This window comes from Monodelphis domestica, chromosome X, assembly GCF_027887165.1.
Source record: "Monodelphis domestica isolate mMonDom1 chromosome X, mMonDom1.pri, whole genome shotgun sequence".
Lineage (NCBI taxonomy): Eukaryota > Metazoa > Chordata > Mammalia > Didelphimorphia > Didelphidae > Monodelphis > Monodelphis domestica.
In genome coordinates this window covers 10,822,895-10,842,856 of record NC_077235.1, presented here as the reverse complement: position 1 = coordinate 10,842,856, position 19,962 = coordinate 10,822,895, and the positions used below count along the sequence as shown (strand labels likewise).

The window sequence follows — 19,962 nt, the reverse complement described above, 5'->3', positions numbered from 1 at the left end:
AATTTTTGTGCAAGTCTTTTTCCTTATGATCTCTTTGGGGTATAAACCCAGTAGTGGTATGGCTGAATCAAAGGGCAGACAGTCTTAAAAACTCTTTTGGCATAGTTCCACATTGCCATCCAGAATGATTGAATCAATTCACACCTCCACCAGCAATGCATTAATGTCCCTATTTTGCCACATTCCCTCCAACATTTATAACTTTCCTTTGCTGTCATGTTAGCCAATCTGCTAGGTGTGACATGGTACCCTGGAGTTGTTTTGATTTGCACTTCTCTAATTATAAGAGATTTAGAACTCTTTTTCATGTGCTCATTGATAGTTTTGATTTCATTATCTGAAAATTGCCTATTCATGTCCCTTGCCCATTTGCCAATTGGAGAATGGCTTGATTTTTTGCACAATTGATTTATCTCCTTATAAATTTGAATAATTAGACTTCTGTCAGAGATTTTTATTGTAAAGAATTTCCCCCCAATTTGTTGCTTCCATTCTAATTTTGGTTGCATTAGTTTTGTTTTTACAAAAAAAAATCCTTTTTAATTTAATGTAATCAAAATTACTTATTTTACATTTTGTAATATTTTCTAACTCTTACTTTGTCTTAAAATCTTTTCTTTTCTACAGATCTAACAGGTATACTATTCTGTGCCTAATTTACTTATAATTTCCTTCTTCATATTCGAGTCATTCACCCATTTAAGGTACTTTCAAAGAAGAGATAATGAATGATTAGGAGAAAAAAACCAAACCAACAAAAAACCATGAATGGCTTTATAATGACCCAAAAAGATCACCTAAAGGATTTTAGTGGCTGCTGACTTTGGGAAAGGAGTGCTGTTCAGAGGAAAGAGTTGTGAGTTTGGAGTCAGAGGACCTGTTTTCAAATCATCCTTTTCACTCTTTATTAACTATGTTACCTTGACAAATTGTTTCCCTTCCCTCTCTGGACCTTGACTTCTTTGTGGGTAAAACAAAGGAGGTGGGAATAGATAACTTCTAAGGTCCCTTCTGGTTCTAAATCTGAGCTTTTGGGAAGCAAGTCACGTCACCTTCATGGGCCTGTTTCCTCATGTATCCATCAAAGGGACATCAAAGGGACAGCTGATGGCAGCACAGTGCAAAGAACACTGGGCCTGGAGAGTCTAGATGATCTGATTTCAAATTTCAAATTCAGCCTTAGATATTTACTGGCTGTGTGATTCTGGGCAAGCCACTTTGCCTTGGTTTCCTCAACTATAAAATGCGGATAATAATAACAGCACCTACCTCTTAGGGTTATTGTCAGAATCAAATGAGATAATACTTGTAAAGTGCTTAGCCCAGTGCCTGGCACAAAGTAGGTACTTTATAAATGTTTCCTTATATCCTTCCTTCTTAAAGTCACTTCCAGTGTAAAATCTTGGATTCTGACATCTATTATGTTTTTCAACTGCCTGCTTAGACAGGATGGTTTGGACACAGTGATGGAGGTTAAATGAGACCTTTGTTTTTAAAAGTTTCGAGTGGATGGAAGCCTTTTTGATCAGCAAGTGATAAAGCAGTGTCAAACACTCCAAGGAGAGGTCACAGAGTATCCAACACTACAGATCTTTAAGGAGAAAAGAAAGAAACATGTCTGGAATCAATGCCCTTCTTGAGGTAGTTAGATGATGCCAGGGATAGAGCACTGGGCCTGAAGTCAGAAGACTTGAGTTCAAATGTTTTCAAGTTAAAAATTTGCATGCCTCAGTTTCCTCATCTGTAAATCAGCAATAATAACGCCTCTCTCCCCAGGATGTTGAGAGGATGAAATGAGATACTACTTGTAAAACACTTAGTACTGTGTCTATCACATAGTAGGTGCAATGTAAATGCTGGCTATTATTATTATTATCATCATCATCTTAAGTCCTCAGCACAGCTCTGACACAGGTTGCAAGCCATCCATCACTTAGTCAACAAGTCATAGAGGTTTCCCTTAGGCTTTGAGAGAAGTTAGGTGACTCGATCTTGGTAAGACATCTAGTGGCAAAGGAAGAATTCAAACCCAGGTCATCCTGGGTCCAATCTCTTGACTGTGCCATACTGTCTCTTGACTTGAAGAATTTCTGAATGTGTCATTTTGAAAGTAAGGCACCAGCCTTAGTATCTATCTAAAGACCTTGACTCACTTTAGCTCGAGATTTGGGGCATTGTTTGTACAGAAGGATACAACATTGTACCAGATATATCAATAAATACAAAATAATTTGAGAAGGAAGTACAACATCTTCCACAATGTCCAACAAGGTCAAAATATATTGACCTCATCCAGTCTCTAGAACAAAAAAGTTACGCCATGGAAACAACCAACCAAATGATTACAAAAGAATGAGCTGAGATACCTTTGCCAACTACAGTGAAGAGGAGAATTCTTCACTAAACAAGGGATAAGAGAAATCATAACAGATAAAAAGGACACTTCTGGCACCATAAAACAGAAAGTTTATGGACAAAATCAATGAAAATCACGATGAGAAACAGTTGAGTGAGAAAATTATGTGGATAAAAGTCAGATATCCAAACAATACTAGAGAACTGACAAGAATATGGAACACTAAGAATAATTTCCTAATGGATAAATGGTCAAAAGAAACAAATGTTTGTCAAAAGCATTGCAAACTGTACTTGACCACATGCAATCATGTTTCATGTCACCAAGAGTCACAGAAATGTAAATGAAAATAGGGTTTCAACTCACCCAGCACACTGAATCGATTTTGGAGGGAATGTGGGAAAACAGGCAGGCAAACCGAGGCACTGTTGGTAGAACTGTGACATGATCCGGATGTTCTGGAAATCAATCTGAAATTAAAGAAGAAAAATGACTAAGTTGTCCATAGATCCCGCTCCTCAGCACATACCTCATGGAAGTTAAATCCAAAACAAAGGGCCAATATATTCCAAATATTCCCAGCAATACTCTTGGTAACAGCACCAAGGTAAGGACCCATGAATTGGAAAATGGAGGGGAAAAAGATGACATAGGAAAACAATTAAATATTGTTCAGTAAAAATGATTGGATATGAGGGATTCAGAGCAAAATAAGCAGAACCAAGAGAATAACATGCTCAGTGACTAAAATGTTGTCACTAAGAGGCCTCAGAAATGAGACTAATTGAAGAGTGAATGAAGGCCAAAGGAATGGATTGTGAAACATGTATCTCCATTCATGGCAGAGAGGTGGGGGACTACCAGGACAGAATATTGAATATACTTTAAGATGTGAGTGTTTTTCTCATTCACAAAGGAGGGTATATTTTTCTAGAGAAGAGGTTGAAATGAGTATATATAAAGACAATTCGTATCAATGAAACATTTTTAAAAGATCCAAGGGTATGATAGATGACTCAATGGCAGACACAAAAATTAATGCAGTACTGGGAAGAATGAAGAAAAGAGGAGCAACTTTCTACGAATAAGGAGGCCGTGTGGCCTTTTTCCTTAGTTGGCCTTATGTGGGTTCCCATGTTCTAGTCTGAGTACTACGTTTTAGGAAAGACATGATAACCTGGAGAGAGCCTAGAGCATCATGGTTCTCATCCATACCTCCCTTGGCAGTCTGATGAAGGCTGGTGATCCTTTCTCATAACATTGTTTTCAAGAGCATAAATTAAAATATATAGGATTGCAAAGGCAACCAGTTATCTCAAAATATGGCTCACTTGCTCTTTCTAGGCACTGAAGAGAATAAAATTATGATATATAAGCTCATGGCCCCCAGGTTGATAACCCCTGGTCCAAAGAATGGCATTTGAGATGGTGAAAGCCCTCAAGTTCATGCCAAATCCCGCTAACAACAATGGACATTTTTCACATGCTTTAGGGTAGGTGCATGTGTTTCCATACAACGCATCCATTGTCTCCTTTGATTTTTACAACCATGAGAGAAGTCAATATTACAGTTAGGAGTCATTTTCTAGATGAAGAAGCCGAAGCTGAGAGGGTTGAAGTGATTAATGTAGGGTCCCTGAGATATGAAGTCTCAGAGGTAAGATTCAAAGTAAGACCACCTTACTCTAGTCCCAGACTCAATCTATCATGCCATAGTCTGCCTTTACGGAGAGGATTCAGCTGATGGAGCTGGGCACGCTTGGTCTGGAGCAGAGAAAACTCTGGGATGACATGAGAGCTGTCTCCTAGTATCTGAAAGGCTGCCATGTAAAGAAGGGATTAGACTCACTCTGCTTGGCCATTGAGAGTAGAACCAAGAGCAGCAATGGGTCATGGATGATAAACTTAAGCTGGATTTTAGGGAAAATGGCCTAACAACTATCTTCCTTAGCACAGTGTCTGGCTGTTGTTCAGCCATGTCTGACTCTTCCTGACCCCATTTGGAGTTTTCTTGACAACAATACTGAAGTGGTTTGCTGTTTCCTTCTTCAGCTCATTTTATGGAGGAGGAAACAAGGCCCAGTGAGGCTGAGGTACAACATTTACACAGATAAAGGAAGGGAGGGAACACCGAAAATGAGGATTGAGAGTGAGGGGGATCAGGAAGAATTTCCTGTAGGAAAGGTGGCATCTGGGCTGAGCCCTCAGAGAAGCCAGGGAGTCTAGGATTCCCTGATACTCAAAAAGAATCTCATCCCCAAGGAAGGGCTTGCTGATGGCCTAAATAACCATGTTGTCAGCAAGGTTAGGAAAAGGGGCAAATTCTCTGTTTTATGTGACAAAGTGCCCTCACAAGCAAGGTATAATGAGTAAGGAGCACAGCTGTCTCTGGACTGTGCCAGAAAATACTCTTGGGAGTCTTAGAAACTTTTGTCTTTTCCCAAAGCAGATTGCAGTTTGGAAAACTTTTGGGGACACAAAGCACTGGCTAATGGTCAGATGTTCTTCCCATGGTTAGACAAGAAAGAGCCTCAAAGTGGCTCCACATTCCATAAGGTATCTTAAGGTACAGCCAAAGAGAGCTTGAAGGTAATTTCAGACAGCCACTCAAACCCTCTGCTAAAAGGAGGGTTTTCACTGGCCCCTGCTGTAAAATGTCTTGGCCTTATTTAGGGTTGGAATCAATACCCGAGATTGGTCTATAATGGTCAGGAACTGACAATTCCAGCTATTTTTGAAACCCAGTGGAAACCTCTCCTACTTCCAGACACTTGAATCAAGTATTTCATATCCCTGAAACAGTGACACCCAGAACTATATTACGACATAATAAATTCTTGGGGGAGATGAGATGGAGACTGATTCAGGGGAAGAGTTCAAGACTTTCAGCATGTGATGATATATTCTGAGTTCTGCCTTTGCAAAGGAGCCAGCTATGACTCCAAGAAATTTAAAAAAGCAAAACCTTCCAGAAGCCAACAGATAAAGCCCAGTCAGTGGGAATGAAATCTCCAAACCCTGCCCAATGGCAATCAGATTCTATACTGATGATACTCTTCCCCATTCCCAAATGCAGTCACACATTTAAAAGAAACATTAAACATTAGATTGCACAGAAAGTTATAACTAACTAGGTCAGAAAGATTCAGAACATCACAAACTGAGGTGTCTAGAGAAGGGCAGGAAAACATCGTCATGTAGTTCAAGGAAGAGACTATCGCATACAGGCTGATTTTGTAGAAAAATGTAACAACTGGACATGAGTGAGAAAACCGACTGTGGTGCTCAGAAAGTACAATTAAAGATTAACTCCATTCTCTTAAAGTCTTAATCAGGCTCTCAGACTTGAAAACATTTAAAAAATGTTCTGATAACTATATTTTAATATTCTTTGTTTCTTCTGTAATTCTCTGTTTCATACCTTTAAATACAATATTCTGAGATGTTTATAGAATACTCCGTGTGCTAAAAGAGTGATTACCCCGTCTCCAGAGCTTTTCCCGAAATCGTACCTTCCAACAAACAAACAGGACCCACCATAAAGCCTATGAATTATGTTACTTGAACTCTTGGGTGAAAATGACATGAGATAAGGAAGGAACTCATAGGACCACTTCCCAAACTTTCTGCTATTCCCTTCTCAATTGTTTCTGGATTCTAAGTTTTAACATTTTTCTTTTTCCCCAATTTCATCTTTTTTTGAAATGTTGAGTTCCAAATTTCGTCCCTCCTTCTTCTCCCTTCTCCTTTGGATGGAAGGAGGGAAGGAAGGAAGGAAGGAAGGAAGGAAGGAAGGAAGGAAGGAAGGAAGGAAGGAAGGAAGGAAGGAAGGAAGGAAGGAAGGAAGGAAGGATCATTGTGGTCAGTCATTCACTGTTCTTTTAATGGTAGCAACCAGTTAAAATGCCAAGAAGGAAGTGAAGAACCCCAAATGGGCCAACTGAGCAAATGCAAACATATCAAGAGACTGCCTCCCCTTGTAGGAAACCAGCAAAAATCCAAAGGAAGACTTTCAAGATTCAGTTGATGCCCTTCCAAGAGTGTCCACATGAGAACCTTGACTCCTGAGAGAACCAAGTGAGCCCACCAACTGGCCAAGACTAAGCTTTGTCAGCAATGGTCTCTCCAGAGGGGCGATGAAAACATGTTTGAAACAGAATCATTGGAAATTCACTGAATTAGTTTGGGAGATTCATGGGTAAGAAAACTACCATTCCACCCCAGGAGGCTTTGTTTCAGTCACTCCAAGGACGTGGTTATCTACTCACTCTTATTTGGAGAAGAAAAAAAATCCAAGGGGTTAAAGCCAGAACTGTCCATAGTGTCCATCTGGTCCAAGCCCACCATTTTACATACATGGCAGAAACTGAAGTCTGGGGAGGTCAAGAGATTCAGCTAGGTAGTCTTTGTTTAGAACAGGGCTTCTGAGGCATTAGGTGGCCTGGACCCTCTTATCAGTTTGTTAAAGCCTTTGTCCCCTTTTTTCAGAGCAATGTTTTAAATACATGAAATAAAATACAAAGGACTATGAAATAAACGAAATACATGTGTTCATGTGTGTGTGTGTGTAGACAGATAGATAGATATAGATAGGTCATCTATGTGGGTGAGAGGATAGAGAGACACACCTGGAGTCAGGAAGACATGAGTTCAAATCCAGCCTCAGACACTAATTGGCAGTGTGACCCTAGGCAAGTCATTTTACCCTGCTTACCAGAGAAGGAAATGACAAACCACTCTAATATCTTTGTCAATAAAACCCCATGTGTAGTAATGGCACCCTATGGTCTACAGAGCCACAAAGAGGCACATGACTGAACAACTTAACAACACCTACATATATATGCATATATGTATACACACACACACACTCTCACAGACACACACACACACACACACACACACACACACACTAACTTCATGGACTCCAAGTCAAGAACCATTAGTTTGGAGTCAGGATTTGATTCCAGGTTTTCTGACAACAAATGCATTGCTCATTCCTGAAGCCTTTTGCCTTGAACATCACAGTCATTTCCAGATTTGACAGTGTCCTCCCTCTCCAGGAGTCACACCTGCTGAGCCTTCCTGCCTGGGCCAAAGAATAACAGTTAAATAAAACCACTGAACACACTGAGAACGTTTGAGGACATGTACAACACTCTCTGGCCCTAGTCCCCAGCCAGCCTCTCTCCCAAGAAAGGAGGAAGACCCATTTCCTTTTCACTGGGGTCAAGGTGGGTCCTAACAATCAGATGGCACCTGGCTTTATTTTTGTGATCTTTTCACTTCCAAAGTCTCCAGAGTCTCCGCCTACTCTGCTTCCTTCACTCTATCTTCCCATATTTCTCTGAACTCCTCATGTCCTTAGTTTTTTATGGCTCAGTAATCCTCCATTACACCCATGTAGCACAATGTGTTCAGCCATTTCCCATTTAATCTACCCATTTTCCTCTCAACAATTCCAAGGGGTAGATCACAGTCTCCCTCTGTAGTCCATCTGCTGGTCTAGCACCTGCTTCAGTCCATGCCTCAAATAACCGAGTGTCTCATGTCTAACATACAAGGCCCTGCACTGCTCTAGGTTCTTGATTTCTTTTTTATTGTCTCTGTCTTTTTCCTCTGTTAGATTAGTGCCCAGGGCCCATGTCTGTTCTCTCTGTGCACCCTGCGTGTGATCATTTACATCTTGTGGTCTTCCTTGACATAAATCTCTTCTCCTCTATGCCTAGACAATTTCCCTTTTCTCTGTCCTCTGCCAAAAAGCGCCTCTTCTTCTTCCTCTTCCTCTTCCTCCTCCAAATCACCCTTTCCAGTCTCGAAAACTTATTAAATCATTTCTCAGCCTTCTTGTCCTTCAGGCTAAACAATTCCAATTCCTTTAACCTTTCTCCAGATGTCCCATTTTTCACCACTCTGTGATTTCTTATTGCTCTCCTCTCAACCCTCTTCCGATTTTTCACAGCTTTCAAGTTGGGGAACCAAAATTGGTTCTTACACGTCACTCATGAGAAAAATGCTCCAACATCTTGGCGAGCCTTCTCAACTTGTGGCCCCATGCTTCACAGTGTGGATGGTTAACAGGATAATAAGCATATTTACTAAGAGAGCCCCAGAATGCTGAACCATGCCAAGCCCCTCTGAGGAAGACTGTCAAAAGACAGGAGATAGCCAGAATGTCCAAGGGTCCAGGAGATAGTAAAATGGAATAGGCATCCAGGGGCCTGAGTTCTAGTCCTCTTTCTGCTGCCCAGTTGTTATTGTGTTCGGAAGAAGCCTTTGCATACACCTTAAAAAACAGTTGTCTGAGCTATGTGCCCCTGCTCATGCCACATGGTTGCTGGGAAGATAAATGAGAAAATCTATTTGCCCTGTGAAAGTACACTGAGCTCTTAGGAGGGAATCTCCTTCTTCTTTAGCATGCAGCAAGTTCCTCAGGCAGCCCATAAGATAATCAGACAATGATTATGTTATTGGTACAGTTACTGTTACCCCCGCCACCAACATCTCCACCACCACCATCACCAACACTCACACCAGCAGTGAGGAGGAACCCCGCACCCCAAAAAGTGGCCAGTTCTGCAAGAGGAAGAAACTATAAGCTAAATGCTGTTCTGGATTCAAGTTCTGTCTTAGATACATACTAGCTGAGTGGCCATGGGCATCATTGAACTTCCCTGTTTCCTAGGCAACACTCTAAGATGACAAGTTAGAGAAAAACTGCTGAGCTATGTGGGTGGAAGAAGTCTCCACACCTGGAGCTTCTTATACTGCCAAAATGACACGTCTCATCCTCCTGCCCCTAAAAGGGCTTCATATGTGATTACCACTCCATGACACACATTTTCTCTTTTTATCAGGGGGTAGGGGTGGCAAGCTATCAACAAAATAATGAGAATATTCAAGGTACATGACATCCATTAACTCATTTGAGCCTCTGAGCAACCCTGGAAAATAAGCACAGATGGAGTTATTAACCCTATTTTACATATGTGGAAACTGAGGCTCATTTGTCAAATGGAGAGATTAACCCACGGTGACATAAACAGGATCACAAGTGGTATTCAAACATAGGTCTGGCTGATTCAGCACTCCTCCCATGACAGGGTCAGAGTCCATAAATAAGCATAAAATCATAGACCATCATGACTGGAAGGGGCTTTAGAGATCATCTGGGCTGATTCTGCCCATTTTACAGAGAAAGAAAGTGAGACCCATAATGGGGACACCCAGGGTCTCCAAGCCAATAAGTGACACAGTAATGGAAACTTCTTTTTTTAATATATTTTTTTTTCTAAAACCCTTATCTACCATCTTGGAGTCAATACTGCATATTGGTTCCAAGGCAGAAGAGTGGTAAGGGCTAGGCAATGGAGAGTAAGTGACTTGCCCAGGGTCACCCAGCTGGGAAGTAGCTGAGACCAGATTTGAATCTAGGACCTCCTGTCTCTAGGCCTGGCTCTCCATCCACTGAGCCACCCAGCTGCCCCTGTAATGGAAACTTCTGACAACAAAGCCGGGGCTCTCTCTGAAATGTGCTTTGGGATCTTGTGCCCTGGGCTCTGGGTTGGTATGGTTCAGTTCGCTATTAGATGATATGATTGCAATTACTACATAGGATCATCATTTGGTTTTCTTGTGTCACTTAAATGATATAATTAGTTACTGATATACGACACTGGATAGAATCAGGAAACCTGGATTCAGACTCCAGCTCTGACACTTTGGAACTCTGTTGATCCTGGGTAAGTCACGTATCCATTGTGAACCTCCGTTTTTTAATCTCCCCAATGATGATAGTAAAAATTGTACCACTTACTAGGGCTCTCAGGCTCGTTAGGGCTAAGAGGACAGAATAAGCATTATAAAGTAACTACTACTTGCTGAGCACTTTACGAATATGATTTCATTTGATCCTCACAACAATCCTGTTCTGATCCCTATTTTTCAGTTGAGGAAACTGAAGTAGGCAGACATGAAGTGAGTTACCCAGAGTCACACAGCTCATTAAGTGCCTGAGGCTAGATTTGAACTCTAGTCTTTCTGACTCCAAGCCCAGTGCAATATGGACCATGGTGCCACCTAGTTGCCTAATGGCATTTTCATTTTGAGATAAGAGGAAGGTCACTTAAAAATGAGCTAATACTAATTATTAAAGCAGCCAGGAAAATCATCTCAACCTTTATCCACTAGGACTACATTTTGCAATTCTTGCTTAAGGGCATCCTCTATGATGAGATGGAAGATAGGGAAGAGGAGTAATAATAATAATAATAATAATAATGTAAGCTGATGACCCACAGAGAGCTGAGCCTGGATGTCTCAAGGAGGAAGGGAAAAGAAGGCTTAGGAATAGACAATAGGAAACCAGATCTTTAACCTTTGAGTCACGTGTTCAACTCCAACCTAGATCAGTGGTGACCAAAAGCAATTACTGGCTGATGGCATCTGGTGACCTATGACAAAGAAGTTGGGCCAGGTCTTATTTGCCATCACAGTGGCAATGGTTGGTTGGCTGGTTTCCCCAGCCATCTGATGGAGGCGTGAATGGGTCTACATATTGAACATCCCTCTTGCTTCTAGAGGAAGACTCTCTCCAACAGGGTTACTTGCATCAGTGGGGAAAGTTCACCAGGGGAGCAGCCACAAAGAACTTGCAGTCAGCATCTGCCCTAGGAGTCAAATTCCAATTGAACTTGGTCATTTGCAAAGGTTGATCTAATTAGTGTTTTTGGGGTATGAATAATGCATGAAGATTCCCTTCCAAAGGAATCCAAGAAAACTTCCCATAGTGACAGAAGGAAGAAACGGAAATGCTCATCAATATTCCACCAGCCACTTGTGGATGATTAAGAATCGTTTATTAAGTCTGGTGTGAAGGGAACTCCGCAGTTCCATCTGCAGAAACTGTGGCTGGTAACCTTCATTAGACAAAGGGCAAGCAGGCTTGCAGATCCTTGGGTACCCAGGAAAATCCATGTGGTGGCTTATGGGGGATTTCAAGGGCTTGAAAAAGGTAAGAGAGTAGGGAGTTGGGAGAGGTAGCCATTATTCCATGGGGTCGCTTTTGATGCTGACCAACTGGAGCATCCCAAACCTCGAAACAAGCCTTTACAGAGAATTCACTACATTCCAGGCACTGGGCTAAGTTCTGAGGACTTAAAAACACAGTTCTTGCCCTCAAGGAACTCACATTCTAATGAAATGACAACAAATAGAAAAAATGAGAGCCCATCTCAGAGGAAAGGGAGGATGCTGGGAGAGGCCTCGTGCCAATGTGGGGATTTGAGCTTGGTCTTGAAGGAAGCTAAGGATAAAAAGGAAGAAATTTCTTCATATAAACTTTAGGTGCTCCTATTTACTTCCCTTCTCGTCTTCTGGGAGAACAATGGATAGAGTCCCTCCCCTGGAGTCATAAAGACTTTCCTGAATTCAAATCCTACCTCAGATACTTACCAAAAGTGTGATCCTAAGCAAGTCACTTCCCTTTTGATCTCAGCTTCTTGATCTGTCAAATGAGCTGGAGAGGGAAAGGCAAGCCCCTCTAGGATCTTTGCTAATAAAACCCCAAATGGATTGACAAAGAGTCAGACATGAATACGATAGAAATCTGAATGGCAGCAGTAGTAGTCTTCTTGTTGGGAGGAGACACTTCAAAGCTTCCCCTCATTCTTAATGTCCTCCACCATCTCCCAGGATTCTGGGCTCTAGAACTAGGCCAGGCCCACTTCTCAGCACCTGAGTGGCATAACACCTTTTTCTCTCACAGACTCATTATTTCCCTTTCTTGGGGTTGACTCCAGGGAAAAGTCCAAATAGGTAAGGGTTTGATTTGAGGTTTCCCAAACTCCTCTACAAGCACTGAAATTACGAAGAGCCTTCATTTCAAGTCACAGAAAATGAAGAAGGTGACAAGAACCCACGAGAAAACACATAAAGCACTCAAAGACCCCACAGATGCTCAAGGGCAGACATAGAAAACTGTGAAATTGCCCAGAAAATTCCCTCACTCCTCCAAGAAAGGAATCCTGTTTTGGAGCTATTGAACAAGACCACCATTTCCCACCTGATCACCTGTCTCAGTAATTCGCCATAACAGTGAGCAGTGGGGACAAAAGGCCCAGATCTAGTGGCCTCTCTTCTCTTATGGGGACTTTCTTTTCCAAGAATCAACAGAGCAATCAGACATTTATTTAGTACTTACTATGAATCAGGCACTGTACTGGGCACCAGAGAAGAAAGAAACCTTAGGAATTTGTATAAAGGAAGGGGCCATCCCAGAACCATACAGAGATTCTGTGGGTCTGCATTGGCTTCTGGCATTACTTCAGTGGCAGATGAAAGGTAGGACTGAGCTACGGCAGACTAAGGAGATAGTCAGGAGCATCCCTGGCTCTCTACGCCCCCTGAAGCCGAAGACCCAGGCTAAGGGAAGCCTTAGAAAAGGTCGGCTCTTTTCCCAACCTTCCCTCATGGTGCCTGTTCATTCACAGATGTTATCATAGAATCTGCTGTTTCATTACCCACACATTTCCAATTACTGTATTTTGCTTCAACCACAAAGTGGCCAGGGGTTTACTAGATATAGATCTACATGTACAGTTAGGCAAAGAGCCCAACGTTTACCTCGATGGGAGGAATTTTCCCAACTTTTAGGAAATTTTCCTAATTTTAAGAATTCTAAATCTCTAAATTCTAAACTTGGAATCCTAAAATTAGAAATGTCCCTAATTTTCAGAGAGACCGAAACTGAACTCAATTTTGTTTTATTTTGTTTTAAATCTAAAATAAACTCCCTACAGCTGAAGACAAAGGAACCCTGTGGGCCTTAAGGGCCATTACACTGCCCCTAATAATAACGCTGATGATATTGATATTCACAGAGAGTATTTCTATTGTGCTTTGCTACGAATGTCATCTCAGATTATCTTCACAACAATCCTGGGAGATGGGGACCGTTATTATTCCCCATTTTGCAACCAGAAAAACTGAGGTAGACAACAGTTAAATGAATTGCCCAGGGTCACTCAGTCACTCAGCCAGGATATATATATATATATACCTGAGGTCATATGTGAGCCTTCTTGACTCCAAATCTAATGCTCTGTGTACTGCGCCACCTAGCTGCTTAGGCTCAAAATGAGCTAGTTCTGTAACAGGGTGTTAAAAGAACTATCTCTCCCTGGAAGCCAGGCAAAAGTGAAAAGGTTTGAAAAGGTAACCAAAAAAAGGACCAAGCTCCTTCAACAAGAAGCCATCCCCCCTGGAGGCTGGCCTGCCTACCCAACCATCTTGGAGACAGGCACCGGCACTAGACACCAATCAGGAAATCCATGTTTGCTAAACAAAGCACCAATGAATGCGTGTCCCCCACTAGTCATGGGATCCCAGCCCCAGATGAAGATCAGTCTGTCACATGAGCTGATGAAACTGATCGATGACTTCGAACTGATCAAGGACTTCCCTGATTCCGTCCTCTGACAGCATCACAGTCATGAAGGCTAATGTTTAGATAGCACCGTAAAGCTTGCGAAGCAAAGTACATTATCTCTTTTCAATCCATCAATAAACATTTCGTGCCAGACACAAAGCTCTTTGGGACCTAACCACAGTCCCGAAGGGCAGCATTTTGAGGAAATTGAAAGTGAGAGAGGAAAAACATATTATCCAGGATCATGTACCTCCAAAGCAAGATTTGAACCCAAGTCTTCCCGACTCCCAAACCAGGAATGGTTGCCGATCACAATGTCAGGATAACTATGGCAAGATGCAAGAATTCATGGAACTCTCCGGTGATCAGAATGAAGGCCAATGGAGAATACCTCTCATAAGAGCCATTATACAGAGCCACCAAGTATAGCTTCTATTTCCCATGAAAATGGTTCAATGCAAGAGTTTTTCAGGCAGGTCATTTGAGATTGTTTTGGGTTCCAGAAGCATTTTGTGAGCTTTCAACGGGGACTAAAATTCTCCCCAATGGAGGAGATCTTTCATTCATTTCACTGTCAGCAGGAATGACAAGCACAGGTTTGAATGGGTGCATGTGATCTATGGAAAGGCATCTCAGAGAAATGGCTTTTATCATACATGCTTTTATCATACGAGCTTTCTTGCTAATGGGAACTGAAGCATGCTTTCCCACCCTCCATGAAAAGCTAATTTGACTTTTACTTCTAATGGGATTTTTAATGCCAACAATTTGTTGAGAGAGAGAGAGGTTGTGAACCCGATTCAAAGTGATTGAGGAGGTGTCCGTGAACGCAGCATTCTAGACATTATTCTGTTCGTGATTCAAGCCTGAGGATAACAAACAGCACTGGGAGATTTCGGCATAGGGGCTATGGTGCTAAATTTGGCCTCAGGTGGGCCTGAGTTCCAATTCCATACTTACTAGTTCTGTGGCCCTGGGACAAATTGGTCATCCTGAGTCTTAGCTTCCTCACTATAAGATAGGAATAACTGGAATTTACATAGCACTGCTAGGCACCAGGCACTTTATAATTACTAGCTCTTTTGATCTTCACAGCAACTCTGGGAGGTGAATGCAATTAATATTCCCATTTTACAGATGAGGAAACTGAGGTGATCAGAGGTTAACTGAATTTAAGAGGTTTGTGCCACTAATAAGTGACTATGGCTGGATTTGAACTCAGTTCACCCTGAATCCCAGGCCTGTGCTCTCCACTGTGGCACCACCTAGCTGGCAACTATCTCACAGATCAAGTGAGATAATGAATTGAAAGTGTTCTACAAATCAGAAAGCATGATCCAAACACGTTATTGTCATTGCTGTACCACCATGGCCTCTGTACCTCATGTACCACCATTGTCTCCTGAGGTCTCATTGATGCCCTTTCTAAATTGTCGTCCCCAGAACAAAAAACAACCTTCTGGCCGTAATCTTGTTAGATCACTTCTGGCCGTTCCCCAAGACCAGTGGGATTACCAAGGCTTTCTCTGATTGAGGAAAGGGGGGAAGCATAAAGAGTTGGTCAGAGTTGCTAGTCCTGACGCCCACCAGGCCATGGGTGTAGTGGGGCCCATCGGATCATTTCAGTGAGTTTCGTCCCTTTATGGGCAAGAGTCCTAAAGAGGTTACAAGGTAGCTAAGACTCCTCATTCACTTTTCCCCATAGAAATATTTGCAAAAGTATCTGGCTGCTTTTCAGCTCCATCACTGACCAGAAGGGATAGAAGGTTTTTCAAGGAAATATTTCAGTTTCAATCTAACAAATGCTTTCACTGTTAGGGAATTTTTAAAAATCGTGTTTTCTGAGATGCGACAGCTGGTAGACAAAGAAGGAGAGAATAATACGTTTTAATTATACCTTTCAGAACCCAGCAGATTTGAAAGCTATGCATGTATGCAGAATTCGAGGAGAAGAGAATTCTTCTCTGAGTTAACTGTGGGTGGTTAAGGACTATTGGTGCTTATTCTAGAGGTGAGATGGCCACTCTTTTGTCTTCAGCCACAATTGTTGAATTTTCCATTTAACATCCTGTCATACTAGTTATTTTCTCCAGGGGGTTCACGAGCCTTGTTTTCCCTCTTTGTTGTGCTTAGGATGACACCATCAAGAAAACAACACGTTTAAGTACTGGGCAGCTTCTCTTGTATAATTATGTCAAGTAACATCACATGCCAAAGTATGGCCCAGATCCCCAGCAGAACGGCTGGGAATTGAAGTCTCTTCAGCAGGAGGGACAGAGTGAGAAACATGGCAAAAGAGTGGCAAGAGTGTTTGTTGGGATGTGGCTTCACCTCTGTCTCCCCGATCCAATTGGCCTGACATGCTCATGGTCCCCGTGTATCCCATTCCAATGCCTGCCTCGCTCCTTCACACAGGTGGTCCCATGATTCCCAAATTTGGAATGGATTTCCTCCTCGAGACCAACTTAGTGGAATCTCCAGGTTCCTTGAAAGCTCAGCTCAGGCACCACCTCCTATGTAAGACTTTGCTGGATTCCTGTAGGTATGAGAACCTTCACCCTCTTAAAATTACTTTGTAGATACCTCGGGGTTACTTAGCTGTGCCTATGTCATACCCCATCCTCTCCAGGAAAGGGAAGCTCCCTGAAGGCAGGGGTCATTTGAGCCTTTGTTTTGATGACACTGGCTTGGTTGTATACAACAGGCACTCAGTAGCTGCTTACAGAATTGTAGTCTCTGGTCACATTTCCCTCTGAAGAGGTTGGTCATCGCGGCCTCACCTGCTACTTCTACAGACAAAGCAAGTGACTCAGACGTGACTGTTCTAGTCTGGACCACTTTAGAAATGGACTTCAGGAGGCTTGATAAAGTAACTGAGTCCTCTAGCTGTCGCCTTATCACAAATCAATAGTGCTACACTAGAAAGCAGAGATCCTGAGTTCAAGTCTGAACTTTCCCACTGCCTGCCTATGAGACCTCATATGACCATTTAATGTCACCAGACTTCATTTTCTTCCTATGTAAATGTCTGTCCTAGTCTGATCTGATCCAAGTGGAACACCCAGAGTCAGAGTAATGGAATCCGAGAGCTGCTTTTAGCGAGGTACAAAAATACAGAAATGAGTACAGACTTCCACGGCCTGTTCGCTATGTCCTAGTACAAACGGCCCTCCTCATAGATGGAAAGATTCATTTGGACAGCTCTAAGGAGCTCCCAAGGGAAGAGTGGCATACCGTCTGTCCTCTTTGGAGACACCCCTGCCCTCCAGATGCCTGCCCACGGGAGGACCCACATCTACTTGAGCTCATCCACAGGGGAGAAGCTCCCTGCCCACTTGGCCATGTCTGGAGCCACATTCCACATCCTGGTTACTCTACGGGGCTGGACTAGAGAGATGGCTGCTAATGTCTCTTCCAGCTAGAAATCTAGAATCTCTTAGGATACCATACGGCCTTCTCACTGACTTCTCCACTGTTGTCTTTGTCTGCTAGAAACAAGAATGGATCAACAACTCTTTGCCCGGCTCTTGCTCTGTATTCATCTTTTCCAATTTTTTAATGTGAAGACTTGCCTGAGATCTTAAAAGTATTTACATAATTCAATTTTCTCCCTGTGACTGGGAAGTCAGATTAAATTTACTGGATATATATTGCCCCATGGAGCACAGAGATAGCATCACAGCCTTGGCCAAGGCCCTTGACAGCCACCCAAGTTTATTTACTAACAACGGTTCTCAGGCAGGCTTTACAACTTGGGGCCAAAATCCAGGGAAGGTGGGAGGGAGAAAAAGAAATGCTAATGAACTTACAAAAATGAAAATTGAATTCAGATTTTTTTAAAAGCGATACTGCAACCTTTAATGTTCAAAGGCGGGAGCAGTGTGGTATGGCTGATAAAGAGCAGGCCTTGAAGCCCGGAAGACCTGGGCTCAAGTCCCTAAAAGTCACTTAGCTTCTCAGGGTTCTAGGCAACTCTTGAAGTTATTTTTAAAAAAGGAATGCTCCGCATTGGAAGATGGAGTTTCAGCCCCAAGGAGGCTGGGCAAACCAATGAAATGCCAAATCCAATCCCCACCCCCAGTTCTGAAGATAATGGCAGCTGAGGTGATTGCAAACAGCACGAATGGATGGACACAGCTCAGAAAAAAGTCCCCCTTGAGCCACTGAGCTCAGGGTAGAAAGGAGGAACCATGGCAAGACCCTTCTCCTTTGGGGCTATCCATCTTTGAGATTTCGTTTTTCTAGGCCCTGTGATTTCCCTGGTGCACACTCGCCCGCCACCAATGGCCCTCTAATCCATATTAGATGGGCTGCAGGAGTTACTATGACCAAAAGCTCATCTGCTGCAATGATAATTCCAGCTAACATTGATTTAGTGCTCCAAGACTGGAAAGGTTTCTTGATTTCCTTTGATGAATAAAAGAACAAAAAAGGATTTGCTATGTGCCCAGCACTGGGTTGATGAGCACTAGGGATACAGACAGAAAAGTGAGACAGTCCCAGCTGCCAAGGAGCTCCCATTGCCACACACAAAGGATGGCGTGACTGTAGGGAAGATGGCAAGGCCCAGTGGTCCTTAGGGTACAAGGCAGATGGTAATGCATCTTCTTGAGTGTCATTTTAGTGAGGCAGCTAGATGGCGCCACAGTGCACAAAGCATCAGGCCTGTAATCAGAAGACTTGATTTCAAATCCAACCTTGGAAACTTCTTAAGATCTGTGTGAACCTGGGCACCTATTTGCCTCAGTTTCCTCATCTGCAAAATGAGGATGACAACGGTATCTATCTCTCACGGTTGTTGTGAGGATCAAATGCAATAAGAATTGTAAAGGTCCATCGCACAGACCCTGGCACATAGTAGGATCTCAATGACTGCGTACTGCCTTTCTCTTTCCCCCTTCTTTCATCATGATTTCATATCCATTTCTGAAGCTGAACTCTTTCGCAGCACCAGGGACTTTGGCGGCATGATCTCCTTCTCTTCTGGCTCCTAAAGGTGCTGTGGCTTTGGGGAAGGCAGAGCCATTTGCCAGGCTGGTCTCCAGAGGGACCCTTCTTCTGGAGCCAGTCTGGAAGTAGGCCCAGTGGCCAGGGCTGGTAGTGGATTCCCTTCTCTGGGCCCTTGGGCCTAGGGCCCCGGGGAATGTGTCCATCAGCTTTGGAGTGGATGTACTGGTCTAAGTTGCAGCAGTGGGGTTGGGCTCACCTGGCACCTATCACTTCCTGTGTATCCCCCCAGAGGACCATCACGTGGGGAGGTAAAAAGGCCCTTCTCTATATCAGAGCACCAGAAGTGGAGAGTACATTTTCCTCATGTGGGAGATGGGGATAAGACTAATATGCAGAGGACTCATCCCAACTTTGGGAAAGGGCTTGGAATGTTTCCATTTGCATCACTGTTAGTAGGAGCAGGCAGGTGACTGCCTTTCCGCTGTAGGAACCAGTTGTACTAAGTTGGCGTCCACCATTGGGGAAACCTGTACGTACAGCTGAGCTAGAGAGTCAGTGAGGGTAAGGGAAATAAGCAGTGGTTTTTCACCTGTCTTAGTTCAGGAATTACAGCTGTACCTAGGGTGGGGCAATCAGAATTCTGTCTCAGGGTATCAGATTTTCCAAAACAACCACAGCACTCACAATCTTCCAGCAGCAAGGAAACAATTGAAATGAACAGATAGGCAGCAAGAATAATTAAAATAGGAAGCTTCTTTGCTTTCTCTTCCCCCAGGAGAGCTCTTATCCACCTACCCCTTGGAGAGAATTGGTCTGAACCGATTTGTAGCATATACTCCTTTCCAGGGTGCAAAAACTACTCAATGTGACTCTACCATTGATGTTGCTTAATGTTTCTCCCACTACGGAGGCTCTAAAAATTATGGGAAAATATGGGATATTTGATACTGGTTTATCAACTTGATAACTGAGACAGTAGAAGATAGCAGGGAAAACAGAAAAGTCCACCAAAGACTCCTGCAACCTTCCACTTGTGATGGGCTCCAAAGATGGGAAAAGGATGAAAGCCGTAAACAAATGTGGCTTAAAGCCTTCAAGTAGGGCTGTTTCTTGGTTCTTTCACTGTGCTCCATAGCAAATATATTATCCCCAACTGCCTGCAGTTCTTATGCCTAGACAGATACAGACAGCATTAAGGGCTACTTTTTTGTCAGGCACTATGCTAAGT

General features: G+C 42.9%; 1 protein-coding gene across 6 annotated transcripts in view; it reads right to left on the bottom strand.

Annotated features, from left to right (window-relative positions):
* The window catches only part of LOC100010218 (casein kinase I-like), a 347,880-nt gene that overhangs the window by 264,143 nt on the left and 63,775 nt on the right, over positions 1-19,962 (bottom strand). For all 6 annotated transcript variants that reach the window (XM_056809247.1, XM_056809241.1, XM_056809244.1 and 3 more), the window contains exon 2: positions 2,723-2,826. The gene's annotated coding sequence lies outside the window, so the exon portion shown is untranslated. The remainder of the gene's footprint in view (positions 1-2,722; positions 2,827-19,962) is intronic.